This window comes from Brienomyrus brachyistius, chromosome 4, assembly GCF_023856365.1.
Source record: "Brienomyrus brachyistius isolate T26 chromosome 4, BBRACH_0.4, whole genome shotgun sequence".
NCBI classification, from domain to species: domain Eukaryota; kingdom Metazoa; phylum Chordata; class Actinopteri; order Osteoglossiformes; family Mormyridae; genus Brienomyrus; species Brienomyrus brachyistius.
Window position 1 is genome coordinate 13,241,393 of NC_064536.1, and position 19,972 is coordinate 13,261,364.

The 19,972-nt window shown below is 44.6% G+C and overlaps 1 long non-coding RNA gene across 1 annotated transcript in view; it reads left to right on the forward strand.

Moving 5' to 3' along the window:
* The first annotated feature begins 11,170 nt into the window (after positions 1-11,170).
* LOC125740264 (uncharacterized) overlaps positions 11,171-19,972 on the forward strand; it is a 38,236-nt gene continuing 29,434 nt past the window's right edge. The window contains exons 1-2 of the long non-coding RNA XR_007397492.1: positions 11,171-11,315; positions 11,745-11,804. This is a non-coding gene — a long non-coding RNA (uncharacterized LOC125740264). The remainder of the gene's footprint in view (positions 11,316-11,744; positions 11,805-19,972) is intronic.

Here is a 19,972-nt window from a genome sequence, read left to right on the forward strand (position 1 = left end):
AAACGCGGCTTAATAGATGCGATGCTTTAACTAAAGTAACCATTGACTCTTGTTTACTCACAGTTGTTTCATATTCACAAATGAAGCCAAAAACGTTTCACATGGAAGCTTTTCTCCTCCTCGTCGCCTGTGCCTCATTGTGTACTAATGAAAAGTAAGACATTTTCGTGTGGTGCAAATTAAATTATTAAATTATACACTGTCTGTCCGAAATGGTATTCTCTGATAGTTAAAAAGCTCACAAGTAGGTCATGTGACAATGTAGCATGCTACAAAATTAACACGATGAATACTAGATACTGCAACGAATAACAGTACACATCATATACTGTAGTATATACTGGTTAATGTATACAGTAGGTGGTTTCAAACACAGTATATACTTCTTTAAGAATCATGTGAAACTTTTGACTGGCCATCATGTTTTTTCCCTGCCAGAGTGACTCACCTTGCTTACTTACACAGCTCGACGGTCACATAAGCAGTTCGATATAAGTACTGCACAAGGGTGCAACAACCTGCTGCAGTTCATTTGTAAGCCCTGCTTTTTAGCTCCCTAATAAACTCAAGCCAGCATGAGGTTTACAGCAGCAGAAATACTATGGCTGATGCCTCCTGTAACTCTCACGACCAGCAGAGTCCATGTACAAGCCCAGGTCACTGGATCCCAGCCATGGTTCTCCGGCATACAAGTGGGCTTATTCCCTGCCATTGACTGAACTGATACAATGTTTAGAAATGATACAAAAAAAACAAATAAAATGAAAAAACACACAGAAAATCCTTTATGGACCGATTTCCCGGGGAATTCTGATCCCATTTTCACCCCGCAGGCATCAACATGTGTTCAACACAACTTGCATACAGGTATGTTCGGTTTTCCATCTATCTTTCCATTTCTTGCTAATCCAATCAGGTTGGCCAGAATCCGCGTCCAATCCCAGGAATTATGGAGCACCAAGGCATCATGGGATTGTGACTGCGAGCTTACAGACCCTCCTCCTCACGCACAGAGTCAGGCTGCACCCTCATGCATTCTAATTTTTTATTGCTTTACTTATTTAAACAGGGTACAGTACACCGCTGAGTTAAAGATCAGAGGCTGACTATTGCTGAGCAACCAGCCTACCTAGATCTCCCCTGCAGGCAAAGTTCAACTCTATATACAGGTGCTCCGTGCAGGCTGCTGTCAATAAGACCTGCTAAACCAGATGTATAATTAAAATAATGACCCATATATAAGTACATTTAATAACATTTGTGTGCTTTAAGAATGCTTCATGCACTCAGGGTAATTTCTGAATCAACTAACAAAAGCTAGGAAAGGCTGAGACAGGAGTCAGCCTTGGAAGAATAAAAGTAAATATCCCACGAGCAAGACCCAGGCCCCCGTGCTCTCCGGGCCAGTTCACGAACGCCTCGCTTTAGGCTCCTCACCAATTCGTCATGCAAAAAAATCCACTCCAGAGAGCTCAGCCAAAGTCCCGGGTGCTTGGTTAAATATTAATACAGACAGTCAATATGGGGGACATTAAGTTACCTTCTTAACTATGCTGTCAAATATTCAGCCTCAGGGAAGAGAATATTGCATTCTTTATGTTTTTTAAACTTGCTTTTTGTATACCTTGAGTGCCACTTTCGGATGAACTGGGTCTCCTGGGTTTTATTTCAGGAGCGTATCTCTTGCATATACTCATATTTATCACTTGACATTTCTCGTGTATCTCCTGGCTCTCAAAAGTCCTTTTATTGGTTGTGTATGGAGCTTGTAAAGAAATAAGCACTCCTCACTTGGATGATACAGTTGTGTTAAATATTACCGCAGTAGCACCTGCATCGATGGAGGTGGTCCGAGATAGAGGACTGTGACCAAGGGTCACTCTGCCATGGCAACGACAGGATAATAAAGAGAGATCTGCACAGTTATCAAACACAATGATACCCCGGATAATGACTGAGCTTCGTACTTAATCTGAAGCCACCACAGAATCGAGCCTAGACAATATATATATATATTTTTTTTTTTCAAGTGATCTTTAACTGAATGGTTCACATGTTAAGAATGCTTGGGTGCCAGTGGATATAAGCCTAAAATAACTGCCAGAATTTAAGCATAATAAACATCCCATGCTTCAGAAGCAAAATGCACTGATGGCCCGGCGATCTGAATGAGGGTAACTGTGACAGGCTCGCCCCATGTTTTAGAATTGGGAATTATCACAGGAATGTTCAAAGTCTGACCCTCCGACAGTCAGCACAAACTCTGCACGGGGGCCGGGCAAAGTTCGACTCACCGACAGCTAGCAGAAATCCTGAGAGGGACAGGGCAAAGTCGGCCTCACCATCAGCCAGCCGATACCCCGCTTCATTGATAAATTTTAATGCACGCAGAGATAGACCAGAGTGCCTGCGAGCTGAAAGAATCTAACACGCTCCGATCCCATCCGATCCCCAGTGGATGCTCTAGGTTCCTGCCTCGTGCAAACCAAGCCGTGAAGCCTATCTTTCTGCTTTAGGCTTCCTTACCTCAACCTTGCCACGGACGGGCAGACCACGGTATTGCCTGAAGCCATATGCTGCTTTCCGGCCCCTAGGAGTCAATATGGCTCGGGGCGAGAACTATGTTGACGTTTGGCCTTGCACCGGCTCTGTGGAAACAGGGATTCTTTGCTGTTTCCTTGTTTTCTCTCGCCATTTTGTCCATTTATTTATATAGTGTAAAGGCATCACGAACACTGAAGACATCGGCAGTGCTGCCAAACAGTTTAATTGAGGTCCTGACAATAAGCTAATGCTAGCAGACGCCTATGATGACAAGCAGACGACAAAGAAGCCAGCACTGCAGTTTAATTTAATAGAGTCCCAGACATGAAGCTAATGGTAGTTGGTGTCTTGCTCTTTCTTAAAGGGAAGAGGAACAGGACCCTGCTAACCTGTCAGGTAAATGCCACACTGCCCCCTGCCTGCCATCCTTAAAATTACACCTCGGTGTGACACCCTACCACAACACACTTACGAAGCCAGCAGATACATTGCCAAATAAGTGGGAGTCAGTTTAATTCAAGTTGATTATAGTGCATTTACAAGCCAGCGAAGCAAAACAATTGGTATGAACCAGTCTGCTGCTACCCAGAGGCTATGTGCTTCATGAAATGTATTTCTGGGGTTCTTTGCAAACTTAGGCAGATCTGAAGTTTCGTATTACGCGTTTGGCAAGAATGCTAATTAAAAGGAAGCCCCATGTCTTACTTTAAGGGATTATGAGCTTGGTGGATACTTTTAAGTCCCTTTCCTTGTAAATTTTAATTAATTGTGTAATGAATACACTTCACATAATTAATTCATATCATGTATTTAAAGCATATCATGTAAAAGACAACTGAACTTGTTAGAACTTGGAAGTTATTTTCCACATGAATAATGACATTTTTCTTTGGTTTATAATTATTATGAATTAAATTAAATATATTCATCGGCTTAGTAAAAGCCAGCTAGCAACCCAGTCTCAGTGGACTCTGCCGAAGCTAATAACTGCATCTCAGTTGATACAACAAGGGCTAATGACCAGGCGTCATTGGATGTCAACTGGGCTAACGAGCAGGCCTCCGTGGATGGTAACAGGACTGACAAGCAGGCCTCAGTGGATGGTAACGGAGCTAATATACAAACCTCAGTGGATGGTAACAGGACTGACAAGCAGGCCTCCGTGGATGGTAACAGGACTGACAAGCAGGCATCAGCGGATGGTAACAGGGCTAATATACAGACCTCAGTGGATGGTAACAGGGCTAATATACAGACCTCAGTGGATGGTAACAGGGCTAATATACAGACCTCAGTGGATGGTAACAATACTGACAAGCAGGCATCAGCGGATGGTAACAGGGCTAATATACAGACCTCAGTGGATGGTAACAGGGCTAATATACAGACCTCAGTGGATGGTAACAGGGCTAATATACAGACCTTAGTGGAGGGTAACAGGGCTAAGAAGCAGGCATTAGTGGATGGTAACATGTTTCTATAGCAACAGTCCCTGGAATTGATTAATTGTTACTTCTAGATAAAAACACTTAATACAAGCATTGACTAAACTTCCAAAAATGAATTTTAAACTAAAACAAAATAGACAGCTTACAAACAGTGTTAGGGGATTTTATTACTCACACATTTGTATTCACCCATTAAATTGCTTCACTGATAAGTGGCAGTAAATGATGGGTTTGGAGCTGCTGATGAACTGAGCGAGGGAAGAACACCCTGTGAGGACCAGGGGCTTCTGTCGGTTTCCCTCTCTGTATTTTTCCAGTTCCTTGCCCCCTTTAAGGGAACATTTGGCATCAGAAGCCTGAGACTGCTGCTCTTTCCATGATCCCATCTGGCCCCCGAGAGGGGTTACGTTTCACACGGCAACAAAGGCAGAGGGACAATGTGGCCAGACAGAGCTCAAACAATGCAAGGGAATGAATGTAACACAACCCGGAATACTGCTCTCATAGTCCATCCATCCACCCGTGCATCCAACCATCCAACCATACATACATCCAACCATACATACATACCTCTATCTATACTTCTTTCCATCCATCCATCCATCCATCCATCCATCCATCCATCCACATATACCATTCCACTTATACCCTCCAGGCTTGTGAAGAGGATGGTTCCTCTTCCAATAGAAACACACTAAAAGGCCCTGATGGGAAACCAATACAAGTTTCATAATTAAAAGTTATCAAAAGGTTCCTAAACAATCAATTGCAAATGTAAAAAAACCTGCCATAAATTACCTTCCCTCGTCCCCGTCCTCCTCCTCAGTCCCATACTTCTAAAGTAACAAAAAACAACACACACTACATAGCTGGGAGTCTTTTGTAAAAAGTAACCCCAAAACCCCTGAATGCAAATCCACATGCCCAAATCCACCCCCTCCCTCGCCAAATATTGTCTTATCCATTAGCGTTAGTTGACAAAAAAGGGGGGCGGCTTTTCATTGTTTGCCGGCCAAGAAGTCAGGGGTCGGAGGTGGCGGCTTCCACTCTGACCTGTGGGTGGGTCGGGGCTGGGGGGTGTGGGGGGGGGGGGGTCTTGTTTGGAGGCATTCAAATGCCCTAGAGCGTGGTGACAGAGCTGTCTGTCACGCCAGCCCCCGGCACAGAGGACGATAGCTCAGACCTGGCCTCTCCTACACTCCCAGGTAGGATGAGCCTTCTGTCCTACATGTTGCCGCTTCTTCCACAGGCCACGTCTTTGGGGGGGGGGGGGGAGGGGGGGTCTGAAGGAGCTTCTATGCTCCTCGGCTGTTTCCAATCTCCCCGGTGGTTGGGCACAGATTGGAAAACGATCTGCGGCGTTTGAGAGGAACCGATCAGCTTCACGGCTCTCCGGCGGTTTGCTTCAGCTTGTTCCTCTGCAGGACCAATATGGAGCCCAAGCGAAACCGGGCCGCTGATGTGAAATGCAAGCCAGATGAAGGGGTACTGGTTATTATGGGACAGAAGCCACATTGCTGTGAAATGTTGCCATTGTGATCTTCGACAGGGACACCTTGATTGATATTAACAACCATTTAATTAACAGATATTTCTCATCAACCCTGTGATGGGTTGGTGCCCCATCCTGCCTTGCACCCATAGCCTCTGGGATAAGCTCTGGACCCCCTGTGACCTAGGATAGAACAAGCAATTACAGATAATGGATGGATGGATAATTTTACCCATAGCAAGACACACTTTCTGAGAGAAGCCAGTCCCTGGAATGAATGGGGGCTACTGAGTTACTATTTTTGCTGAGAGTGACATCGGTAAAATCTCTGGGATTTGAACCAGCAACCTTCCACTCACAAACAGCAAACAGACTCACTGAGCCACACCTCCCATGACCTTGACAAAACGACCAAGACTATGAATGGACCAAACTGAACCACCCGAGGAAAATAACACTAATACACTATAACCGCACTCACCGCAAATATATTGATCTGTTTTTTTTTAATTAATGAAAGATCCTGTATTATTCTGCAGTTTGTTAAAATGCCTAAGTGATCAGACCACCCCCATGCGCGCTTCTCTCACCCGACTGTGGGCCTGGGACGTTTCTGATCGACCAGGACCGCCTTCTGTCTTTTAACGCGATGAACCCGAAGTGCTCGTTAAGCACGGGCTGAGCGGCACGGGGCCCTGGCAGCTGCTCTCGCGCCGCGTGCGGCCTGGGGGCCACAGGAGTCTCCTTGGAAAAGACCCCCCGGGCCGCCACCGGCTGCCTAGGGCCGCCGGGGACCCCCACCCCAAGTCCAGATCGCCAGATGTGCTACAAGCAGGCGTTCGCTCGGTTGCACGTCATCTGCGAAATCCGCCATGAATCAGAGGAAGCAGCCACAGCCAAGATAACCTCCTGGAATGAAACGGGGTTACTGTTGACAGACAAAATGAAGCGTCTGGATTCTCTGTTTAAGGAGCTTCATCGCCTTCGAACTGAAATGTTGTCGCCTTACTTTTGCTCTGTAAATCAACTTTCATTATATCGCCGACGGAGACGGGCACACAGACCTCAGATATAACAAGAACACACCGGCACGTGGGGAGGGGCAGCCACAACTACCCTCCTTACCGCTTCAGGATGAAGAATGAATGTTCTAAACGGAGACGGAAAAAGGCATATAACAGTACGGCATCTCGGACAAGCTTTCGTTTATCTTTCACAAATGGAGCATAAGTTTCCCAGCATTTTCTGTTGATTCTCAGACACGATCGCCAATGACCTAAAGTCAGGCTTCTTCATCGCTGTGTTATGGTATCGGGAGCCAAGACTCACTTAGTCCTCATGCAATCCGACAATGAACTTTTGTTAAATTTCCAAATTTCCACAGACATTTTCTTGATATGTTATCCTGTGTGTTGAGAAAGTGCTTGATATTTGCTTATCGATTTTGTGGTAGGTTAAGCCTGGAGTTTATCCTACGGAACAAAGAGGACAAGTGCACTGCACAGAGGGAACCCACACAAAATAGAAAAGTCACACGCACTCCACACAAACAGAGCAGTGTGGGAATCAAGACCATCAAGTCCATAACACTGGATTATTAAGGCAATGATGTTACCCATGTGTGCATGTGTGAGTGAATGGGGTGTGAGTGTGCCCTGTGATGGGCTGGCCCCCCATCCTGGGTTGTTCCCTGCCTCGTGCCCATTGCTTCCAGGATAGGCTCCGGACCCCCCGCGACCCAGTAGGATAAGCGGTTTGGAAAATGGATGGATGGATGTTTCCCACTCAGCCACTATGCTGTCCATAATGGCATTTCAACGGTTAAAATCGAAGCATCATCATCCAATGAAAACTACCATCACTTCTGCTTGTAATGTGTTTCACAGAAGGTAAGAATATGAGCCCAGAAAACTGCAGCAAACTTCATCCACGCAGAAAGCACTCGTACAGAAATGCGGCTTTCCTTATCCATCCCTCCAGTCAGGCTTCGGCGGTCTGTGGGAAGATGCCTCTGCCGACCATCCAACCGGATGGAGTCCGCGGCAGCACCGGGAAGCAAGTGCGGGGACGGGTTAGCCGGACTGGCAGCTGTGAGAGAAAGCACGTGCCAACATGAGAACAAACTCCACACACAAGGGCTGTGAAGTCCACTATAAATACAAGTCCATTATAAATATTACACTAAATCCCCCCTCGTTCTTTATTCTCCAAACACAGCAGGACCTGGCCTGTCCCACACCTCCAGCGGGACACAGAGATGCATCCTGCGCCAAATGCAGCCTAGTGACTAATTCCAGCGTGGCTGACACCAGCGATTGGCGAGGAGGTCCTGGCTCGTTGCTGTTACCAATGGAAGCGGTCCGCAGCGCAAATGGGGAGGGGGGGGGGGGGGGGGGCTTTCCACCTGGGCTGAGACTGAGGCTGGGGGGTGTTCTATAATCCGCAAGCATCATGAGTGTGGCTTTTGGTACGAGACACAAAGCAGAAGGACCAACAGGAACCCAGTGAGAGAGGTCTTGAGAGGGCCAGGTACCTGGGCATTGCGGCCAAGAGGTCTAGGTGATCATGAGTGAGTATTACAGCCCCACTCTACATTATACGCCTGGATGGTGGATGAAGGAGAGATAGGTTGATCTGGCATACCAGGTATTTATTGTGAAACTCCACCCCACATCAGCAAAGCAACCCCCTGTAGAACTGGCAAACATCTTTTGCAGATGACACTGTACAGCAATGTACAACTGCTCGGGTCACACGCACACTGCAATTCATTTATTTCCCAAAATATTTCCCTAAGTACTGTGGCATGGGGATTAGATTGCTGAGTAGTGGAATAATCCCCACAGACATGACCTACACCTTTATTATTTTGGGGTAAACGGGCATTTGAGGAATTTGATGCACTGTTTGCATAAGAGCTTTCCCAGCCGTCACGATCATCGATCTTCGCTTGGAGCGTCGTCGGGGTTTGAACCCATGTCTACCACAACCGTCATCAAGAACTTTATGCTGTGGGATTTTCTGCCACCGGCAGCGATCGGTGGTTTCCTGTGCCGTAAAAGAACCGTGATTCTATTACAGGAAGAGGAAAATCAAAAAGCCACACTAACACACCATAATTTAAATCTACGAAGAAACGTGACCGGTGTTTCCGCATTTGTAGGCCTATAATTTCAATTGATTCTAGTTATTATCCGAAGACGGATGCGTGAACTGCTTCGCAGAGGACATTTTGTAAATGTAACATGACGGCGAAGTGCTACAAGTTCATTCGCAGTCAGGAATGTGATTTGGAAAAAGTATTTTGAGAAACCAAGTAAAGTCAATATAAACTATGACAACAACAAACAAAACAGACTAAAAGCGGGTAAATCTGAAATACCCAATGTGCACGTCGATCCATAAAAGGGGGTGGGAGGGGGGTTATTGAACGAACTATCGATCTGTTTTTCCACTTTCATCCGCATTTGTTCTACTTAAGCGTGACAAATGGAGCAAAGCACGGCGACAACATGTTACAATGCAAACGAAAATGAGGTCTGAGACACCCACTGCTAATGTCGATTCGACGCTAAACAACAAACCCAGCGTTTACCCCCCAAAAAAAACTGTACATGCAACACTATCAGTCAAAATAAAATTTAACATCGCGTATTCTATTAAATGCAACTGTAATTTGGAGGACTATTTTTATGCATGGATTAGCGTAAATTGAGCTGATTAGGTGTAATCGAAGAAGACAGTTTAGTGCTGTAATTCTGCAGCATTACACTGACCGTACTGCTTATTAAAGCTGAGATGCAGGGTTATGCGCCCGCATGCGCTTGCAGGCTAAATGCAGCATGAAAGTCGCTGACTGGTACTTGGAATCGCTGGCAGAAGCATTTTGGCATATGGTGCATTAGTGGTGGGTTGGTGGGGAGGCCGTGCACTGCTCAAATCCGATCTCGGAATCTGCAATGAACGTTTTCTCATCTTCTTTCCGTCCATCCATCCATCCTGAGACCATCTCTCCCGATGGGAGTTTCATTAATTACATCAAACGAGATTTGGCAGATTTAATCGTATATGGAAAGGTTTGTACAAATGAGACCTATGTATGCATTCACAACTGGTCATACATTATATTCATTTTTATTTTAGCTTTAGTATATATGCTGCATTATGGTATGTATGTTCTCTCTTCTGTGACGCTAGCACATTATATATCTTATACACAGTATCTGTACTGTATTCTGGATGTGGCACATTATGTGTACAGCTTATACACGGCGTATGTAAGTTTTAGCGGACACTCTGTCTTCAGGAACAGCCTGTGAAGGGTCCCCCTGACTCGCTTCCTTTGCTCAGTGACACAGGCTGCAGCACTGCTGTGACCAGCACTTATGGGAAACACAGGGAAGTGAATAGCTACTAAACTAATATGGAGGAATTAAGCAGGTTACAGTCAGTGTGTGTGTGTGTGTGTTTGGGATTTGCAGTGACATGCAGTGACACGCAATGACGGAGTGTCGTTATATTTGGTGCCTGACCCTGGGGGGCGGTATGTGGCGCAGTGAGCTGGTACGAAACTCCCATTGCTCCAGTGCACCTTGCTTTCTTAAAAATGTACATCACTTTACCCAAAGCATCTGCTAAATAAATTGTAAAAATGCTCAATGGCAATAAATATAAATATTCATTCACAGATACAGGGTTGGCAACTTTGGTCAGCTGGCTGGTGTGAGACTTTCAATTTCAGACAAAGTCTGTACACACATTTACATGTATGCAAGAGCTTTAGTACCTTGTAAATAATCTGTAGGGTTTGCAAACTACCCGACGCTTCTGTTGTAGCTAATTTTAGGTTTATAATGGGATGGTATGCATAGACTTGCCGTAAGAGTTCTTGCCTGAGTGTGAGTCTGGAAGAGCGTCATGCAAGATGCGTGAGAGTGAGAGTTGGCAATCCTGTATATATATGCTGTGTGTGTGTGTGTTTCAAATAGTAAACAGTGTTTATTTACATCTGGTGTTCAGTTGCTGGTCCCGCTATAAATCAGTAGTATTGCTCCTTACTTGTGCTCATAAATGTATTTTTAAGTATGAATGATTTGCGGCATGTTTCAGATCTCGCAGTGTGTTACGAGGCATGCTGATCAGCTGGTCCACGGGATGCTCCCCACTTCTTTGGCAATGGAGGACCCGGCACGATGACTGACAGATTCTGGGGTCCGTTCCCACATCTGGCTCCTTCAGACTGCTGGCCGTCGCAGAGCATAACATCTGCTTCTCGCTCTGGGCTGTTGTGCTACTTCGGTTTGTCAATCCGGCGCTTTAAGCCTCGACAGCGGTTTTGCGGTTAAGTCATTCTGCATGTACGCAAAGGCCTGCCGGAAGATTCCATCCAGCCCAGCCCGCCTTTGGGAATCTCTGGTATGTCCCTGAGCCTGGGAGATAGGCGTCCCTGATAAGGTAATTAACTGGCAGCCTAATGGCATCAACATCTGCTGATTGGGAGGTGTAAATAATCCGGGGTGGGAGGGGGCGGGCTTAAGAGTGGGGCCAGATGCAGAATCTTTGGCCCGGACTGCAGCGCATACGGTAGCTCTAAATAAACATTCGTTTTTTATAAACCAGCCCCCCCAGCCAGATCTGATGTAGCCCAGCGGACTGACTGGGGGCTGTATCTCGTTCAGCCCCTGCTGGCCCCCTCCTCATCCCACCATCGCAGAGTAGCTACGCTGAGATCGCCCACAGCTCGCCAGGATCTTCTCTGCGATGCCATAGGAAGCCGTTTTGAGCCCAGACAGGAAATACCAACAGGTGGACCACATTCAGGGTGACGTCAGGTGAGTTAATTCATAAATAAACATGGTAACACTTAAATTAAATTGGTCATATATAATGCATTACGATACCTTCATGATGTATTATGAAGCTCATTTATAATGCACTATAAATATCTTCATAATGCAGTACAAAGTATCCTTAATTCTTATACTGACCATTATAATGCATTATGAAGGTAGCTATAGTGCATTATAGATGAGAGCTTCATAGAGCATTTATAATGCATAATAGACATGGCTATAATGCGTTGTGCCTTTTTATAAACAGCTATAGCCAAGTTTATAATACTTTATGAACGCATTATAATGATAAAGCATTATGATGGCTGCTTTAAGTACAAAAACAAATATAAAATACTTAATGAATAAACAGAGGATGAAGTCTATGTGGTGTCATAGACATTGTCAAGGTTTTGCTTCCCATTGCAGGATGTATTGGATTTATTAAGGTATTTCTCATCATATGACGAGGACAAGGTCAAACTGAAGGTCAGTCTCTATTTTTAATGGTCTGGGTGGAGTTAACTCGCCGTCTCTGGGATTTTAGTACCAGTGTCTGTGGGGTGGTGCCTGCTGATGGGTTTCAGACAGACAGGGCTCGCTACACCCTGTGTAGTGGCGCGTGTAGCCTTCACCCCTCCTCTGACAGGCAGGCCCGGCCCGCTGGCACACGCACACCCTCACTCCATAAGGGGTTTGGGGAATCATTCGTTGGGGTAGTTTTTCCGACAGGTACCATCTCCCTTTCAGGCGGGACGGGGTTCCTTTTGACCCCAAGGGTTTTGTGTGCTCGGGGGCCCACGACCTGCTGATGTTTGAAGAAGGGGTTCGGGGGGGACGCTGTCGTCGTCTGTCGTCGCACCACGCCGCTCAATGTGGCCCCTGGCCTGATTACTAGTGTAAACAAACGTAGCACAATGCTAAACAGCATTAGCTAGAAAGACGTGTTAATCAACAAAAACCCAGTTCCGGGTGCAGAACCAGGATTTAGCTACATCACTCTAACTGAAAAACTGTGGTCCAACCACAGCACCAACCAGGACCTTCTCTACACAAAAGTCACACAAAGCTGCCCACCCTTCAGCCCTCAATGTGGATGACAGCAATTACGCTAAAAGGGCACCCTGGCCATCAAATCAATGGCAGCGGGGGTGGGGGTGGGGGGGGCCTTCCACCTTTTGTTATGATTTAAATCCAGCACCTGGCGTGCTCAATGGTGTGCTTGTACGCGCCATTTGCATTCAAAGGCCCGGTTCCTGGTATTGTCCAGCCGCGTTGACAAATTGTGGATTACGCATCCATTTGCTGATTGAGGGGACGAGGCGGCCAAAGCAGGGGGAGATTACATGAAGTCTGGGGCGCGGGGCGGACACTTAATACGCCTCACGGCCACCTTGCCCCCACCCCCACTTAATTCTTAAATTGGCGTCAGGGCCTGTTCTGTTCTGTGCTAACGAGGCGTGCTTAAATGGGGCTTTATGAGAAGGGAAGGAGCAGGAACTACGCGATGTCTGAGGCGGCTCTGCTGGGGCTCATGCTAACAGGGCTGTTGCGGCTACACAACCCAGGACGCTCCAGGAGGGAGAGTCAGTGCTGCTCAAGCCCTGTGACTGAATACAGGTAGTAAACATCTCTAATAAACATTGTTTTGTGTGCTATGAGTTCTATCAATCTATCTCTCGCTTCTATCAATGAAGAGCCTCTAAACATTGAATCATATATGATTTATGACATGATTGGCACAGGCACAGCCAGGCCAGCCTTCGGGGTCCTCAGAAATATGTCCTACCGATTCCTTTTTGTTTTAGCCAATATGTTTCCTGTCCAGGTCATTTGGGTGCATATGTTTTTAACTGTATTTTAATTTCTTATTTCTGCAAATCATTTGTACTGTACAGCTGTAGATTCCATGTGAGAATCGCTGTTCAAAGATAAACAAAGCTGAGCTGAGCCGACATGAGCAGATCTGGTATCTCAGACACCTTGGCCCCACGCACCGCGCCCTCGTCCGGAAACACGGGCCCGCTCGCTCACCGCTGGCGCTGCAGCTGTAGTGGAAGCAAGGACATGCAAATCCTGGCAGGGTTTGTTAAGACTTCCCTCACCAGAGGAGACAAGGTCCCCCGAGGGCAACAGCAGATCATCCAGCCCCTCAGAGTTACGGAGAAAAATGGCTTTTCAGCCCTTGGGGAGGGGGGGGGGTGTTATTAAAGGGGCAGTTTCTAACATTCAAGGAAAATAATAATGTTCACAACGACTTCGAGCCCTTAAGATGCTGGTAAATCATCCATCTACTGCTGAGGCACTTAGCCTAACACACTAAAAATAAATTCATCCTTCATAAACAAAAAAAGTAAAAATAGCATGCAGCTTTCAGTAGACTACGAGTATCAGCAACAGAGGATGGAACCCAGCTGTACTGGGAAGCTCGCTGTGCAAAGCAAAACCCGGATTTCATGGTGATGAACACCTCGACTCGAGCGGGTTCATGTCCTCGGATGCCTGATGGGAAAATCGTGATGGTGAGGAGATAAGGGAAGTCACATAGCTATCTCCCAGACGGGACTTGTCTGAGGTCTTGGACCCTGAGTTGGCGCCGTCTGCATAAGCTTAGCTTCATATCCACTGCATGACGTTTCTGACAAGCGTTAGAAGCGCTCAGATTTATCCCAGGTAATAATGCAGACATATTTCTCGTGCCATTCAGTTTAAGCAGTGATACTTTGTGTGTCAGAGATATGTCTGCATTTCTCATTATCCTGGAATTTAACTCTTTGTACGCTGAATTGCAGCGATCATTGATGCTTGACTGGCATCTCATGCAGGGTGTGCCCCTCCCTTATGCCCTGTGCCACGCCCCCCCCCCCCCCCACCCCTGCCCCACCGTGACGCGAACCACTATAAGTGGGTAGAAGATGGAATGATGGATTAATACTCAGGTAAAAGATACACGTTATGTGGCTCTAGATCGTTCTGGAGATTACTTTTGACCTTCAGAAGCATAAAGGTGCAACCTTTTATGGGTTCTGCTTCTGAATTCCCCACTCTATCAGAAAGTCAAATTGTGGAAATTTTCCAGAGTTGTGTGACATCTTGGTACCGTATGGGTGTATCTGTCTGTCAGATTCTTTGTGAGGCTGTGTGTATGTTTTTATATATATATATATATATATATATATATATATATATATATATATATATATATATATATATATAGTACAGGCCAAAAGTTTGGACACACCTTCTCATTCAATGTGTTGTCTTTATTTTCATGACCATTTACATTGGTAGATTCTCACTGAAGGCATCAAAACTATGAATGAACACAAGTGGAGTTATGTACTTAACAAAAAAAGGTGACATAACTGAAAACATATTTTATATTCTAGTTTCTTCAAAATAGCCACCCTTTGCTCTGATTACTGCTTTGCACACTCTTGGCATTCTCCCGATGAGCTTCAAGAGGTAGTCACCTGAAATGGTTTTCCAACAGTCTTGAAGGAGTTCCCAGAGGTGTTTAGCAAGTGTGCAAAGCAGTACATAACTCCACATGTGTTCATTCATAGTTTTGATGCCTTCAGTCACGAAAATAAAGACAACACATTGAACGAGAAGGTGTGCCCAAACTTTTGGCCTGTACTGTATATATATATCCATCCATTTTTTGTAACTGCTTGTCAAGTTACAAGGGGGTCCTCCACCCCCCCACGGAGCCATTCAGAGGCAGTCGTGTGAAATATGTGCGTCACGTTTGAGATGCCCGATTCGCCACGTGCCCCCAAACCCCGCCCTATCTGTAACAGAACCTTTATTATAGAGCGCCAAACTGATAATCCCAGCTGCCTCGGCACACTTCCGCCGACTTACCGGGGTCCCGACTCCCAGCGCGTAAATGGGCAGAGAAAGCGGGCAGGGTTAATGACGAGTGCGACCCCACGTCCCCCTCAGCGTTTAAGCGGGAGGGCAAATAAACCTCCCCCAATAAAAGACCAACTTATTTACATTTAGAGTGAATTCTTAACTCCTAATTACCCCAAATGCTGTCAGCCGTCACCTCGGAAATCCACAATGTCCAAAGGAGGATTTTAAAGCAATGAGTAATTCATTCAGACCTCATTTTCAGACACTACCCCCATTATTAACTTCCTGTGAAAACAGTGGTAATTTATTTACAGGTATAAAATGGTGTGTGCATACTTGTCTCAAATCATACCAGGAGGTCCTACTGTCATGGGTTGGTGCTAGATTCGTCTGAACTGCTTCAGTACAAATACCATACCTTAGTATCCAACTTAAAATTATAGGCTGCGTAAGTCACCTTGAACATAAAAGACTGACTAGACCAAATAACCAGCTGCAGACCTGGCCTACTTTTAAAGCACTTATCATAATTAGCTTCTTGCGAAAAGCCACTTTGTGCTGTTTGTTTTCATTTCGGTCCATGTGTCCGATGCAGGAGGATAATGACAATCAAAAACAATGGGGCATCCATCCGATTTAAAGTGATTTCAAAGGGGCAGGTAGCAATTGAAATGAAATCAACTGTGAACATTCCTTCCATGTCAATTTAAAGATGAAATGAAACGAAATTCAAATCGATGAAACTGAGCAAACAAAATGTAGGTAGCACGTGTAATGATTTTTGTAGCTTTGCTGAATTGTTTGTGTTAAATAAAAGTTAAATAAAGTTTATTTTATATCCGACAAACGTACTGTACCTGAAAACACACATAATATGTTTAATTGGGTAGGAGTTTTCATAAACACAGCTTGCATGGCTTCATCCACCCCCAAAAATGTCACGGTTATTAAATTTAAAATTATACTCAGGGCTCTCAAGTTTCAACAAAATGTTGGAGTGAGATTACGAGTGTCAGGGGCAGAGCGTGTATCTTACAGTCGCTGCGTGAGACCAGAGAGCACTGATTATTATTAACACTCTACCATTGTTCACAGCATCTTCTGGATCGTTTTCCATCTGGACTCCCATGTCTGATGGGCTGACAGTGAGAATGAAACAAACTGCAGCAGCTCAGCGGGTAAACTTGTCACAGCAGAAAGTCAGGGTTGTGGGTTCACATCCATTCCCGTCTCTTCCCCCTTTGCGGAGTTTTGACAGTCTCCCCTTCAGACACGTGCTTCCTACCACAACCCAAATATATGTCGCTAAGCGGCTAACCTCCTCTGGAATGTGACTGTGACCCTGACTGGATGAGTAGGTGCTGAGAAGACACGCCAGAAAGAGATAGACGTCACATTTAAGGCTTAAGTATGGCTAGATAGATAGATAGATAGATAGATAGATAGATAGATAGAAAGATAGATAGATAGAAAATATTGCACTAGATTGACATATTCAGACATGAACATGAAATAAGACAAAAATACTGTTAAAAACACAGTGTTTAAGGTTTTATGTCAATGTTTCAAAAAGTCACGTTTAAATACGTCCTATGTACTGTATATATTCTATTTATTCTTCATCTACGACCCATGATATCAAAATTTTATCTCAGTGTGTGACCCATAAATTTTATAGCTGTAGATGACAATGAAGATGCTTTGGCTTTTTGACATCCAGTGACAAATGTAAGCAGTATTGGAGCGAGAGCTACACAGCATCTTTCAAAGCAAGAACTCAGTATGACGAATAATCAAATACGGAGACAAACCCTGGAGACAAACCCTGAGAGATTTCAGGCAACGTGGAGTGGTGTAGGCTAGTAAACATGGCATTTCAGTCACTGGGCATATCCTGAAATTAGCCACGATCATGTTTTGAAATGCCTCTCTTGGTTTGTGATGGTTTTTAGATTGTTAGTAAATATGCTCAACCTGTTTTGATTAAGCTAGTGCCGTGGGTCTGATCCCAGCCCTCAGCAGTGCCATTTAAGACCTGGCACTAGCCCATAGCCTTTACATCCCACACAGAGTGTATCAAATCAAAACAAACTGTACTCAGCAGAACCCGTACCCGATCCAAGGCGACCCAAAGGGTGCCACTTTACAATAAGGCTACCCATATAAAGGCTTTATGAATGGTTTATAAGCAGGTTATTAATTAGGTTATAACACTTTGTAAATTATTAATAGATAATTTTAAACAAGTTATAACACAGTTTTCTTTTTATTAATGAGTTACTATCATTTGCAAGTGGCAAAGTGGTACCACCCAAACAACGACATTTCATTTGCCAGTGTTCTGCTTTAAAAGTTCTGCATTAAAACTCCCCTAAACTAACAGACACCGATAATAAAACCTGTCAAAAGGAAATAAAAATTTACCATTACGGAAACACAAACGTTGTCTCTTATTGTCATGTTCTTGACATGATCTTCTTGAAAACAACACATATAAATATGCAGTTGTCAATAATATAAATAATACCTTAATATAAATATTAAATATAATGGAACGATTATCTCCACTATTAGGGGCAGCATGGTGGTGCAGTGGTTAGCACTGTTGCCTCATACCTCTGGGACCCGGGTTCGAGTCTCCGCCTGGGTCACATGTGTGCGGAGTTTGCATGTTCTCCCCATGTCGTCGTAGGGTTTCCTCCGGGTACTCTGGTTTCCCGCCACAGTCCAAAAACATGCTGAGGCTAATTGGAGTTACAGAACTGTCCATAGGAGTGCATGTGTGAGGTGAGTGAATGGTGTGTGAATGTGCCATGCGATGGGCTGGCCCCCCATCCTGGGTTGTTCCCTGCCTCGTGCCCATTGCTTCCGGGATAGGCTCCGGACCCCCCGCGACCCAGTAGATAAGTGGTTTGGAAAATGGATGGATGGATGAATTATCTCCACTATTATCCTTTCCATCTCATGGGGGGATGGGGAAGTGAGTGAGTATACCCACTCGTAATTCTGCAGAAGATATATGGGAATATGGTACCTTTATGTGCTTTCGTGTCCCCATGGATGGAACGGCTTACCCCTGGGTACTCTTACTCTCTTCAATTATCGAAACACAAGTGGTTAGGCTAATTAATGCCATTGGATTGTCTATTGGGTAGATGTGGTGGCATTCTGTCCAATCATTTCCTTTTCTCATGCTCCATAAAGCCTGTGATAGACACTGGGCTGTGATTGGAAGATAGATACATAATCATGCAATAGACTGATTTCAAATGAAAGGATATTATATGTATAATATTTTTCGTATTTCAGAGTAGCTTACAATTTTGGTCGATTTTTAGCCAAAAAACTAAGAAAAAAAGCTTGTTTGATTTTCTCGGATAACAAATCTAGCAAGCATATGAACGTGTGTCTTTTTTTAATCTTTAAGAAATCACCATTAGTACATTCTGGTTGTCGTCTCGGTTACCTTCCCTTGTGTTTGACTTGTGAATTAGTCACCATTTGAGAGGATGCTGTGAAGATGCTCTTTTTCACCTTTTGGAATTTTTTCGACTATATTACGTGTCCACTTTGTGTGGTCCATGCTGTGTGGTCCACATCTTCTGTCCATGCTGTGTGGTCCACATCTTCTGTCCATGATGTGTGGTCTGTTTTGAGGATAAAAAAATTGTGTTGTCTATCCCTCAGCAGACTTCAGCCATTAAAAACCAACCAAAATATTTAAAAAGCCAAATTACATTCTCAGTGTTTTTTTGTTGATTTGTTCATGAAAGTAACTTATCTGAGACATGATTCTGGTTGGTTGCATTAGTCTCCTCAGAAGATCATAAATTCACCAAAATTGCTCCCGCTGATGAGACCAGAGTGGAAACAGGAGAGCAGAGGTTGAGACCAGAAAAATGGTGTAAATGGTCCATGAAAGGTATCATTTCAGCAGAGTCTCATCAAGTGACCAGTAGGCAGGGTTCCGCTAATCCACTAATTAGCGAAGCTAACTTTTTCGTTAGAAGATTAGCATTTTCAGCAACTTTGCAGACCAATCAGTTTCCGCTAAATTCAGTTCCACTAACTGTACACTGTAAACATTTTTTTCACAGGTAAAGTAAAGAAAGTTTAATGGTCAAAAACATTTCTAAATTCTAAATCACATATTTCTTCTGTTCTGGGCATGTCTGCAATAGTCTATCTAGCACGCTGTTGGCTGACTACGTGTAAACACAAGATGTGATTGGTCGGTAACTCGTCGTATTTAAGGTAGCCTGGGCTGAATGCAAGTGAATAAAGAATATGGGGCCTGTACAACAAAGCTGTATTTCCTACTTAGCCAGATAACTTGTCAGACTTCAGGTACCTTAGTTTAAATTATCTTTAATTTACATTTAGCACAGACTACCTTAAATATGACAAGTTATCTGGACAGAATCCAACTATCCCCAACTGTGCAATTCCTACATATCCCCAGGTAATCACTCCAGCCCTGCGGAACTGCTAAATTGCTAAAATACAGTAGAATTTTAGCTCACTTGGTATTTGTTTAAGGGTTTCAGAGCCCAAACCAAAACTGAGGTAAAATTCATTTAAATAAGAGTTAGTGATTAGCAATCAGAGGCAGCATGGTGGTGCAGTGGTTAGCACTGTTGCCTCACTCCTCTGGGACCCGGGTTTGAGACTCCGCCTGGGTCACATGTGTGTGGAGTTTGCATGTTCTCCCCATGTCGTTGTTGGGTTTCCTCCGGGTACTCCGGTTTCCCCCCACAGTACAAAGACATGCTGAGGCTAATTGGACTTGCTAAATT